This window comes from Dendroctonus ponderosae, unplaced genomic scaffold (genome assembly GCF_020466585.1).
Source record: "Dendroctonus ponderosae isolate FM_Combo_2020 unplaced genomic scaffold, Dpon_F_20191213v2 Dpon_F_20191213_1, whole genome shotgun sequence".
In the NCBI taxonomy this organism is placed as follows: domain Eukaryota; kingdom Metazoa; phylum Arthropoda; class Insecta; order Coleoptera; family Curculionidae; genus Dendroctonus; species Dendroctonus ponderosae.
The window spans coordinates 34952662-34963228 of record NW_026017110.1 but is presented as its reverse complement, the minus strand read 5'-3'; positions in this window follow the sequence as shown (position 1 = coordinate 34963228).

Genomic DNA, 10567 nt, shown 5'->3' with positions numbered 1-10567 from the left:
GCTGCTCTGTGAGAAACACTCACCTGGTAAATAATTTCAAACACTAGCACACAGTAACAGGGTTGTTGCTCATAATTTTGATCTTGAATTCAAACAGGAACTAATGGTACCGCAAGATACTTTTTGGCCCAAGAATTCTAGGAATCTTAGAGGGCCCTTGAAAGTTAGAACAAAAGCACTGGCCCCACATACCCCACACGTGTTCCCTTGGAAGTCCGCGGGAGGTGCTCATTCAAACGGTCTTCAATAAAATTTTACAAGTTTACGCTGATTTATTCACGTCATATGTATATATTACACCTATTTACCTGGTATAACAGCTTTAAGCTTTAGCTGGTATAACATTTTTTTATATTTTATTTGAAATGCCCGGCAATTCTTTGACCGTTAGATAAATCTTCGTCTCTTAATCGTAAATTTGAGTCGAATTTCCCTGATAAAGTTGTTGGCAACAACGCTTTCCGTGAACGCTTCTCACATCGTTTCCTATGCATTCGAGAATACGGTTTTCGAACCATAGTAGAAAGGGCGGGGAAGGGAATGATCACATCGGCGATGGGATTACGGCTACCGGCTAGAGGACTCCTGGTTTTCCCCGACCTTTTCTCAGGATCAGAACTTCGTGAGAAAAAAGCAAACGGCCCGGACCTAGAAGTCCCTCTGACCAATTGCTTTTGGGAGCAACCCTCCACCATAAGAACTTCGTAGGAAAAAATAAAAAAGGCCCGGACCTAAGAAGTCCCCCTGTCCAAATTATTTCCGATGAATACCTCAAGAACTTCTGATGAAAAAATAGAAAAGGCCCGGACCTAAGAAGTCCCCCTGGCCAATTTATTTTTGAACAAAACCCCGAGGACTTCATGAAAAAATAGGATAAAGAGGCTTAGAACTCTCCCTGGACAAATTTATTATATAAAACAATGACAGACTCATCTCATCCCAAAGCTTTGTTCGAACAAATAATTGGTGGGGACCACCCTACAGAGGACAACCCTACAGGGACCAAGCCAGGGTTCCACCTGGATTCATCAATACCAATGGACGACCCGTTCAAGCCATTGATAGGAAAACCACTTAATGACACCTTGGAACCTTCAGAATATCTAAGACAAAATACAGAAAACGGATATTTTGGATTTTGCATTGATGGTAAAGAAATAGTACCTCTACGATTTTCCCCACATATTCTTTTCTGTAGTTTATTGGATTCCGTGGCCGTGATGATCTTTTGACCAGAAAAGATATCCAAAAAATATCAAGATTTCTTTTAGCATAAATATAGCTGAAGGATGTAAACATGGCTTTCTCCACGCAGGGAGAAAGCATTCATCTCCACGTGTGGTGTGACGCGGCTGTGGTCGGCGAGAAAGGGAGTATTGGAGTGTGTGGACAGGGCGAGAGTGAGTTGAGGGATGAATGGGTAGAATGGGGCGGTAAGCCCGTTGGGGTCATGAAGACTGCGGCCATAGGCAGAGCTCTACGAATAGTGCGTCCTGTGTGCAAGCGGGGTGAAAGGGCAGTTGTTTATACGGATTCGACAGTGTCTTTAACTGCACTGGAAGACTACGAGTCCAAGTCGGCTGAAACTGTTGCGGTGCAAGGCCTGTTGCATAACTCAGGGAGGCAGGGGTAGAGGTAACTGTTTGCTGGGAAACCTGCCAATTTTTGGCGCGGTGTCGCGGACGAGGCGGCTAGGAGGGCGCTCTGGAGCAATCTGGTATCTAAGGTTCCTCTGATGAAAACCAAAGCACAGGTGGCAGCAGCACGCAGAAAGTGGTTGGATGAGCAGCGGGACTGGCAAACCAGCACTAAAGGCAGGGAGTTACACGCGGTCTGCTCTAGGGTGGGCAACGGAATGCTCGCCCTTAGAAAGAAAGCGATGCAGTTGGCTACCGGTCATGGAAACTTCAGAGCCTACCTACACAGGTTGCTTCTAGGAGGAGGCAGCGAATGTGAGTGCGGTCGTGGCGATCAGACGGCACAGCACGCTCGTCTGATATGCGAGAAGCCGGCTACAGTTGCAGCAAGAGCAAGCCTTGGCTCAGCGGCACCTGACTGGCAACTGAGAAATGAGGAAGGGTGCAAAGAAGAGAGAATGGTGGCCTCCTTCGGGGTATTCGCGGAAAAAATAGTCAGCGACAGTAGAATAGACGGAGGAATGGTAGAAAGTTCGGTTCAGCAGGTTTGGAAGTTGACAACTGGGGTGTGCTCAAGGGTCCGAGGTTTGACACAAAAGGGCTAAAGGTCGATGGCTGTCTCTCAGGCCCTTTGGATAAGAGGGTATGTGGCAGCAGGACTGCGCGTTTGCTACTTGTGCTACAAGGAGTCAATTGATTATTGTAGTGCTGATGAAAAGGGGATCTCCTGTCGCTGCTGGCTCTTCGGGGCCCGCTCGCTTGGTAAGGGTTTTGCTGTATAGACGGAATCAGGACCCATTAGGCGAAAGCCAGGAGAGTCGCCGAGAGGCTAATCTTTGAATGTCCAAATGGAAAAGTCCGAGATCAGAGTCGGGACCGTATACGTCAGTCCAAGCGCTACGTTGTGTGCCGAGAATGGTCAAAGACTTTTTCCAGATGACAGACCAATGATACATGACGGGGACTTCAATGCCAAAAACACAAATTGCGGATGCAATCTCAACAACGCCAAAGGCAACATGCTATCTATCAAACGAAGCCCGCAAAAGCTTGTTTGAGATAACTGCGCTGCAAGAACCAACGCACATCACCCAAAATGGCAGAGATGACATCCTGGACATATTATTGTACAAAAATGCAGGAAGACTGTCCAGCCCCGAAGTACTTCACTTCGGGTTGTTCACCCAAAGAAAGCAGAAGAAGTGGATAACATAGTAACCGCCCACTTCCAAAACTGGCAGACCGCCAAAGCCAAAAGAGCGACAAATGAGATCATCCAGGGGACGAAGAGGAGAAAAGCCCCTGGATAAGACGAAATCTCAAATGAAGTCCTCAAAAAGCTACCGAAAACAGGAATTGAGGACCTAACCACAGTGGCAAATGCAATCTTGGATCTCCAATACTTCCCGACCATCTGGAAAAAGGCAATTGTGGCATTGGTTCCGAAGAAAGGCTCAAAAAGGACGCTGCTCACGTCCTACAGGCCCATCAGCTTACTACCAATGATGGCTAAAGTTACGGAAAGGTGTATACTGAACCACATCCAGGACACAATAGACGACAAGAAAGTGCCGACAGTGTGTGTTGGATGAGCAACATTAATTCAGGCCGGGACATGGCACTAACACACTCACCGCCGGGCTGACAACAAGGATCCAGCAAATGTTAAACCGCTACTTAATGTAATACTCTTTATTTCGAATTACTCTGTATACATATTGTTTTTTTTTTCAGAAGTTAGGAGATTGAATTTGAAGACGGTAAGAGTCACTCGAGTAAATCAATTTTCCCCTCAAAAGGATTTTGCATAAGAGGCAAATAAGGGGTTGTCTGAAGCTAAATTTCGAAATTTTAAGACATCCATTCTCAGATATTTAAAAAATGTGAATGTCTTTACAAGCTATTTTATTTTACCGCCAAATAGAAATCAAAAGCGAAGAAGCCGAAGTAGGAGATTTACACTTAACGATAAAATATTCGCTCTATCAATTTACAGGCAAAGTGGAAAAGAGTGTAGGTTTTTGTCAAAATTTTTTAGTTTACCGTCACGTAAAACCCTTGTAAAGGGTTTGCTTAAAGTTCCTTTTCATTCAGGAATTAATCCTCATATTTTCAATCATTTAAAAAGACGACTAACTAAACTAACAATTTTAGGCCGAAATTGTGTCCTTATGTTCGATAAAATTGCTTTGCAACTTGGCCTTCAATACAACTACAACCTGGACTGTGTAAATGGTTTTGTATATTTTGGGGGCGCGGATAGAAGAGCTAAATTTGCAGATCACGCATTAGTTTTTCTATTAAACGGTATTTGCAAACAGTGAAAACAAACAATTTGTATTAGCTTTTGCGAAGGTACGACGAAAACTGCAGATGTAGTCAATGTGATTAGGTCTATGGTAAGAAGCGTTCGCAAAACAAGTTTGACAATTGTGGCAGCTGTTTCCGAACAAGGGGCTGTATGCAATGTATCTGCAATTAGGTCTTTGATCAACGATACCCAGGCCTATTGTATAAGAAAGGGATCAATAATATGTATCAAGAGTATCTCGTCGACGAAATGAAGATCGTGCATTTATGTATATGATGTGCCACATTTGTTTAAAGGCCTCAGAAATGGTTTATTAAAGTCCGATCTCCACTTTATTGAAGATGGTGTACAAAAATTTGCGTCTTTGAACCATCTCATCACTCTGTATGAGTTAGCTAGCAAAATGGGCCGATTTTCTCAACATATCAAATTAACTGATGAGCATGTGTTGTCAGACAAAATTTAAAAAATGTGTATTAAAAATTGCACGCAAGTGTTCAGCATAAGTGTGGCCACTGCTATAAAGATAAAAGCTTTAACCAGCATTGATTTGGAACCGTCTCATGATTACTATTGAGATCCCAAAGCGTCAGAAACAGCAGACCTATTTTTATTCTTGGATGAGCTGTTTGACTCCTTAAATGGAAGCCAAATTACTGTTGTTCGTGGCAAAGATATGGGGAGCGTGGTGACACAAAAGTCCGAACATGTCTATTTTTGGATATCAATTCCTCTCCGGTTATGAAAGTCACTGTCTTTCGCGAATTCAAATGTAACTTCCTCTATCAAAAATTTAATTTTTACAGTGAATGGCTTCTTACATATCTGGAATGATCTGAAGGGAAAAAAAATATTTACATGGATCCTAGATCTTTCAATTAAGATCCAGTAGATACCTTTTTCAATTGTATAAGAAACCATGGTATCAGAAACACCAGACCTAATTGTTATTTTTTTATGTCATCTACTAAAGCTCTGGTAATAAATGAATTTGTGTCATCACATTATGTTGAGGCTAATTGTGAACCGAACGAATCCATCGGTATTTTAGGAATCCATACCAAATTATTCGACACCTAAAGGCCTCGTTTGTAACAATCCACTTAATTTTGCTGCACCATATATTGCTGGTGTCGTGGGAAAGAACGTTTTATCGCAAGTACATTGCCAAAGCTGTTTATAACAAATAGAGTCATTGGGAACTCTCATAACTTACTTATTCAACATCGGGAGTCTCTGAATGATGAACGACATCTATTCCATTCATATACGCAATTGTTTAGAGCCTTTAGACATCCAGCTAATATTATTTTCTTCCTAATACCTAAATATATCACGGGTTTCGGAATTAAGAAGAAAGTAATGTAAACTTTGTGTGGAGAAGAGGATATTGTGAAAAAACTTTGTGAAAAATATAAAGGGAATTCCTTGTTGATGTACAAAGTGTGCATAAATGTTGTCCTTTTTAGTTATATATCCAAAATGAACAAAATATTAAGTGGCATTGACTTGCGCCACAAAGATGACGATCAGCTAATAAGACTGCCATTTGCAAAATTTTCTATAAAAAGAGGATTTCAATTTTAAATTATTTATTTTATTTTTCACTTATTAATTATATTTTTAAATGTAATTCAAATTTTTAAATTCAGCATGTTTTCTTGGATTGAAGGAGAGGAACAGAAACAAAATGAAACTTAAATGTATCAATGCAAATTGCTAGAATTTCATTTCTAGATAAAACTATTATCTGTATTTTTTTAATTTTCACCAGTTGAAATTATTATCCGCTAACAGTTATTTAAAATAGTTGAGTATGCAGGCAATCACATATGAATTGACTCAGATCAGTATATTATTAGTATTGGGGTCTACAGTTGAAGACGCTAAGCACATTGGTAGTTCAAGACACTCACGATGCCTATATCGAAACAGACCGTGATAATCTTGGTGAACCCCCGGATCAATTCGGCGTTGTCGACAAGAATTAAAGTTTCAAGACGCTCTCTACAGCGCTATCTTACAAAAGATTGTACCACCCCATTTAAATTTACACAACTGAAACCTAGTGAGCAAGTATATCAAAGAGAGTACGTTTAACGGATCAGTGTACATCAATAACTGGATGCTACTTTTTCTACAAAAATTATTCTTAGCCATAAAGCACATTTTCTCCTTGATGGCACTCTTCATCAGAAAAATTCGGTGCTTCGGGAGGCAGAGCCCACATGTCACGGAAAATGATGTGTGATAGAAGAACAAATACTTCCTCGAATTACTGTTTAGTGCGGATTTTCGGCTGGAAGCATCACGAGACCATCTAAAATGGGGCAGTGACTGTTGGAGATCTTTCTGTCTACACTGCATTATATTGATTTGGCCAACGCGATGTGTGCAACCAGACGGTACCCCATGCCATACAGCCTGTAAAAGAATTGTATTTTTGCTTCACAGCATTGTAGTATATTTATTGGCTGTGGCAACTGTGCTTGGAATTGAGTAACCGAGTTGATATTGCACGAAAAGCAATTTTTCGCATTTTGACAACATACTTTCCATCATTTTCCCTTGTGAATGTGTTTCTGAAAAAGGGCAGTAAATACATTCCACCGCAGTTTAATGAACTAGTAGTCTCGCTGTAAATCGACCTTCCCATCAAGTGTCAAGAGACACTTTCTGCTCGTAACTCTTACCACCATTACATTTAATTTGATTTGGTCACTTGAAGTGACAACCATCCATGGTGGACAACTTCAACAAAAGCCTAGGCATGTGCCATAAAATTTGTGAAGAACAAAGACAGGCCCACAAGCGAACGACTTTCTACTTTCACTCCTAATTTGTTTGGGCCACACGGTTATATCTTTTTTGTCGAAAACAATCAAGTCACGACATGTTGTAACCAAGTACGTAAACCTTGGATTGTAGAGCGCAGCTATGTGATGCAGTAATAACATAGCAAATTGCGTACACCAAATATCAGTACAATTATTTCAAGATCCCTAAAAACAAACACTCACTTAGCATTTTTGAGTTGGTTGAATGCTATTTGGGCGGCCAAATTATTCACAATCAAAAATCATGAACTACTATGGCTTATTTTCCCTATATAGATGACATGCTATATAGACAGGTAGGTGTTGCGTGTGAACATCAAAACGGCAAAAATGCAATCATTTGTGACTAACATGCGACGAACATGGTGACAATTTCGAATCTCTTATGGCCCTTCGGTTTCTAAGTGCTCGACGGATAATTTGAAAAAATGTTCGCAACTAGGCCCTTCCAGAACCAAATCTTCCCCAAAATCGAATTGCTCCCGCTGTCTGGAGTCCTATCGGCAGAAGCACATACATAAACTGATGCGTCTGTCTATTGCCAAGACCAATGACCCATTTAACCCCTTTTCAATTACCGAATATCGATATTATCCGTGAATTACCCTCTTTGCGATGACAATAATATTATTTCAAAGCAAAGTAGTGTAGCACCTATTTTAGAAATAGTCTACAGGCCAAACCTAAACAATGTAATTTAGCTTCCAGGCGATTCAAGTAATACCAGTTCCTAACCATGTCAGAGACCGGCGTCTTAACTTTTTAAGAGCGTTTGCCCTTCAAATTTTACATATGAATCCATCCAAATGAGTTTTTACTTTCAGGCTATACTCTTTGCCCTTGACTACTGACGCAATTAGAATCTCATCCAGCCAATGCAGCAGATTTGCTGAGAAGCTTCGCTTATTGCCTTACATTCATCGGCAAACTTTGGTTTTGCCGAAGTTTTACCTGTCGTTCCCGATCGGCATAGATCAATGTACCCATTCGGTAGCACAGATGGCCCCATTGGTTAGTTGATAACGGGGTAACGATGTGTTTGGAATGAGGCTGTTAGTTAGGATCTAAGGTTTGGGACTTGCTTTCCTCAAATAATGTTCAAGGATACCGCAAGGCTTGCGTAGGCAGGGTCGCATTCCTGAAGTAGAACTATTCCTTGTGGAGGTGGAAGTTTCTACCCGCTACCTTATTAAAATAAATACTCATTCCATTTATTTATTGCATACGTTTAGAAAATGAAACTGACAAGAGGCAAAATCCTGTGCGAACGAATATCAAACATTGAGGACCTGGAGTTAACATGATCCAGCACCCAATTGTTGCTAATCATATAAGAGTATATAAATGATGCAAAAATATAAAGCCGCGGGAATTTATGAAGATGACTAATTTAAGTTTCAAAGCCACCAGATGTCTGTTACTTGTCGAAACATTTAAAATACGGATTGAATGCATTGATGTTGATCGCCAATCTCAGTTAGAATCCATATTAATTGACTGCAATAAATGGGTAATGTTTATAATTATTGACTAGTTTAATCAAGACGTAGTGCCTTGTAGCATATAGATTTACTGAAGTCAGATTACTGCTATTTCAAAATGTTCGGACGTTTGAAGCTACTATTCCTATGGTTAAATACTCCAACAGCTGAAAGACTTCTTAAATCAAAACGGCGAAGTTCAGTACGTCGGATACAAAATATCTGAAGCCTGTTCAACTAACCCATGACTAAAACTAAAGGCTGAAACTGTCATACCAAAAAAATGTAAAACCGCTAATAGAAATGTAAGATGAGATTTTAATTTTAACAAAAACTGTTTTTGGATGTAAGTACAGGATACAATGTGTCTACGTAAGTTCTTACCCTATTCTGATTGATCCAAAACATCAAATAGAACTATCAGATATTTTTTTCAGGGTATATCAGAAAATATGAATTTTGCTCAAGAATAAAGTACCTTCATTTTTGGCAATATCGAAAATTGTTATTAAAATTGACAAGAGCTGAAAAGTACGTTCAGATGTCTAATTGCACAATCTATGATAAACATCAAGTGTTGTTTTTTATCGATTATTTTGATGCAACATAGAGATTAAGAGACGTTAAGGTAACGAAGAAACGTTTAACAAAAAGAGATAACTAGTTAAAGTTAAAGTTTTCGAAATTGTCAAACATTTATTTCACTGTTGGGCAATATTCATATATTCTGACAAACATCGTATACTACTGTAAACTATGCCATCTAACGATTGTATTTTAGAATTTAAAACATCCAGAACTTTTTATTAAGAGTAACTTTTTTCCGTAATATAAAAAATAAAATAGTTTGTCATATAAAACCAACTTAAAAATTATGCAAAAAACAACAAAACTTTATGTTTAATCATAGAAAAGTATTATCAGATATCTGAATGCACTTTTTTGTGTGTTAATTCTAATTAACTTTTCTTAATAACTAGTTTCAACAATGTCAAAAATAAATGTACTTTATTCTACGACAAAATTGATACTTTTTGATGTACCTCGAATACGAATACAAAAATTTGTATGCAGAATAATTTTTTTTCGTAAAATAAAAAATAAAAATTTTATTATCATATAAACTAATACAAAAAAACGTTCATATAAAAAATATAAATATGGCTGCATTGTAATAAACCCACAGAGCACCGTACCTACCTAAAACCTAAAAGAATGTACTTATTAGGGGGAAAAATACTATTGGGACAATACGTATCTAAATCTAAAGTTTCCAAAAAAGAGTTTGAAGAATTCGGCGTTTGAATCGATCCTACGGTGTACATTTTAATATCATCTGAGTTTAGAATTGTATTCGCTAACTGCAAATAAAACTATAAAACGGATCATTTGTACTAAGTCGACAAATATACAGAGTGATTCAAAATTGGCGTCATTCCTCTGGAGGTGTTGCCTGCCGCTGTTATAGGAGTACAGAAAATATAGTAAAATAAATTTATTATTATTAAAAACTAAGAAATTTGCAAAAAACTATATCAGAAAAAAGCAAGCAATGTTTTTCAAGGTAATCTGCCTAATTAACATTGCGCAAATACCTGCTGCTTCGTTATTATTTAAAACTCCGGTAACCATGGAACTATACAGACTGACAATAAGATAGACAAGGATAAACGGAAAATTCAACAAGATTTGTTGTCGAAATGTCAACCTGTTCTCATAACCTCGAATTCTGCGGTGTTTGGTGTTTACAAAATTTGTAATTTAATAATCCATACAACACCAAACATTTGAATGGTTAACTCGAAACAAGCAAGTGCCTGTGTAATCTCCTTTTCAGTTAACTAACTCCTGCTCTATTTGTACATGTGTGTGTGCTCCTTGTACTGTGTGTATCGTACAAACGTGGTAGGAATCTAGCCCTTTCTCGGTATTTATTTGGTGCTTGGGAAAGTGTCAGTTATTGTGCTCTGAGTGTCCCTGGAAGACCCTGTTTCGATTATGCCCAATACTTGTTCCTCTGTTCCTGGAACCCGAACAGCTATTGCCGTCCACTATCTTCCTGGAACCACTCTCCTCTCCCTTTGTTGGCGTAAGTTCTTTCAGCTTCTGCCATGTTACTGTAGCATTTCCCCTGAACTAATCGCATATCCGCAAAATCGTGAAAGGAAATTCAAAGTAAGTCACAGTTTGACAAATTATTGTTATGATTGACAAAGGCTATCCACCTGTAACTATCTGTTAATGACAAAAAACATCATTGCCGCTGTGCCTTTTCATCAAAAAATTGTAGAAGAGAACTTT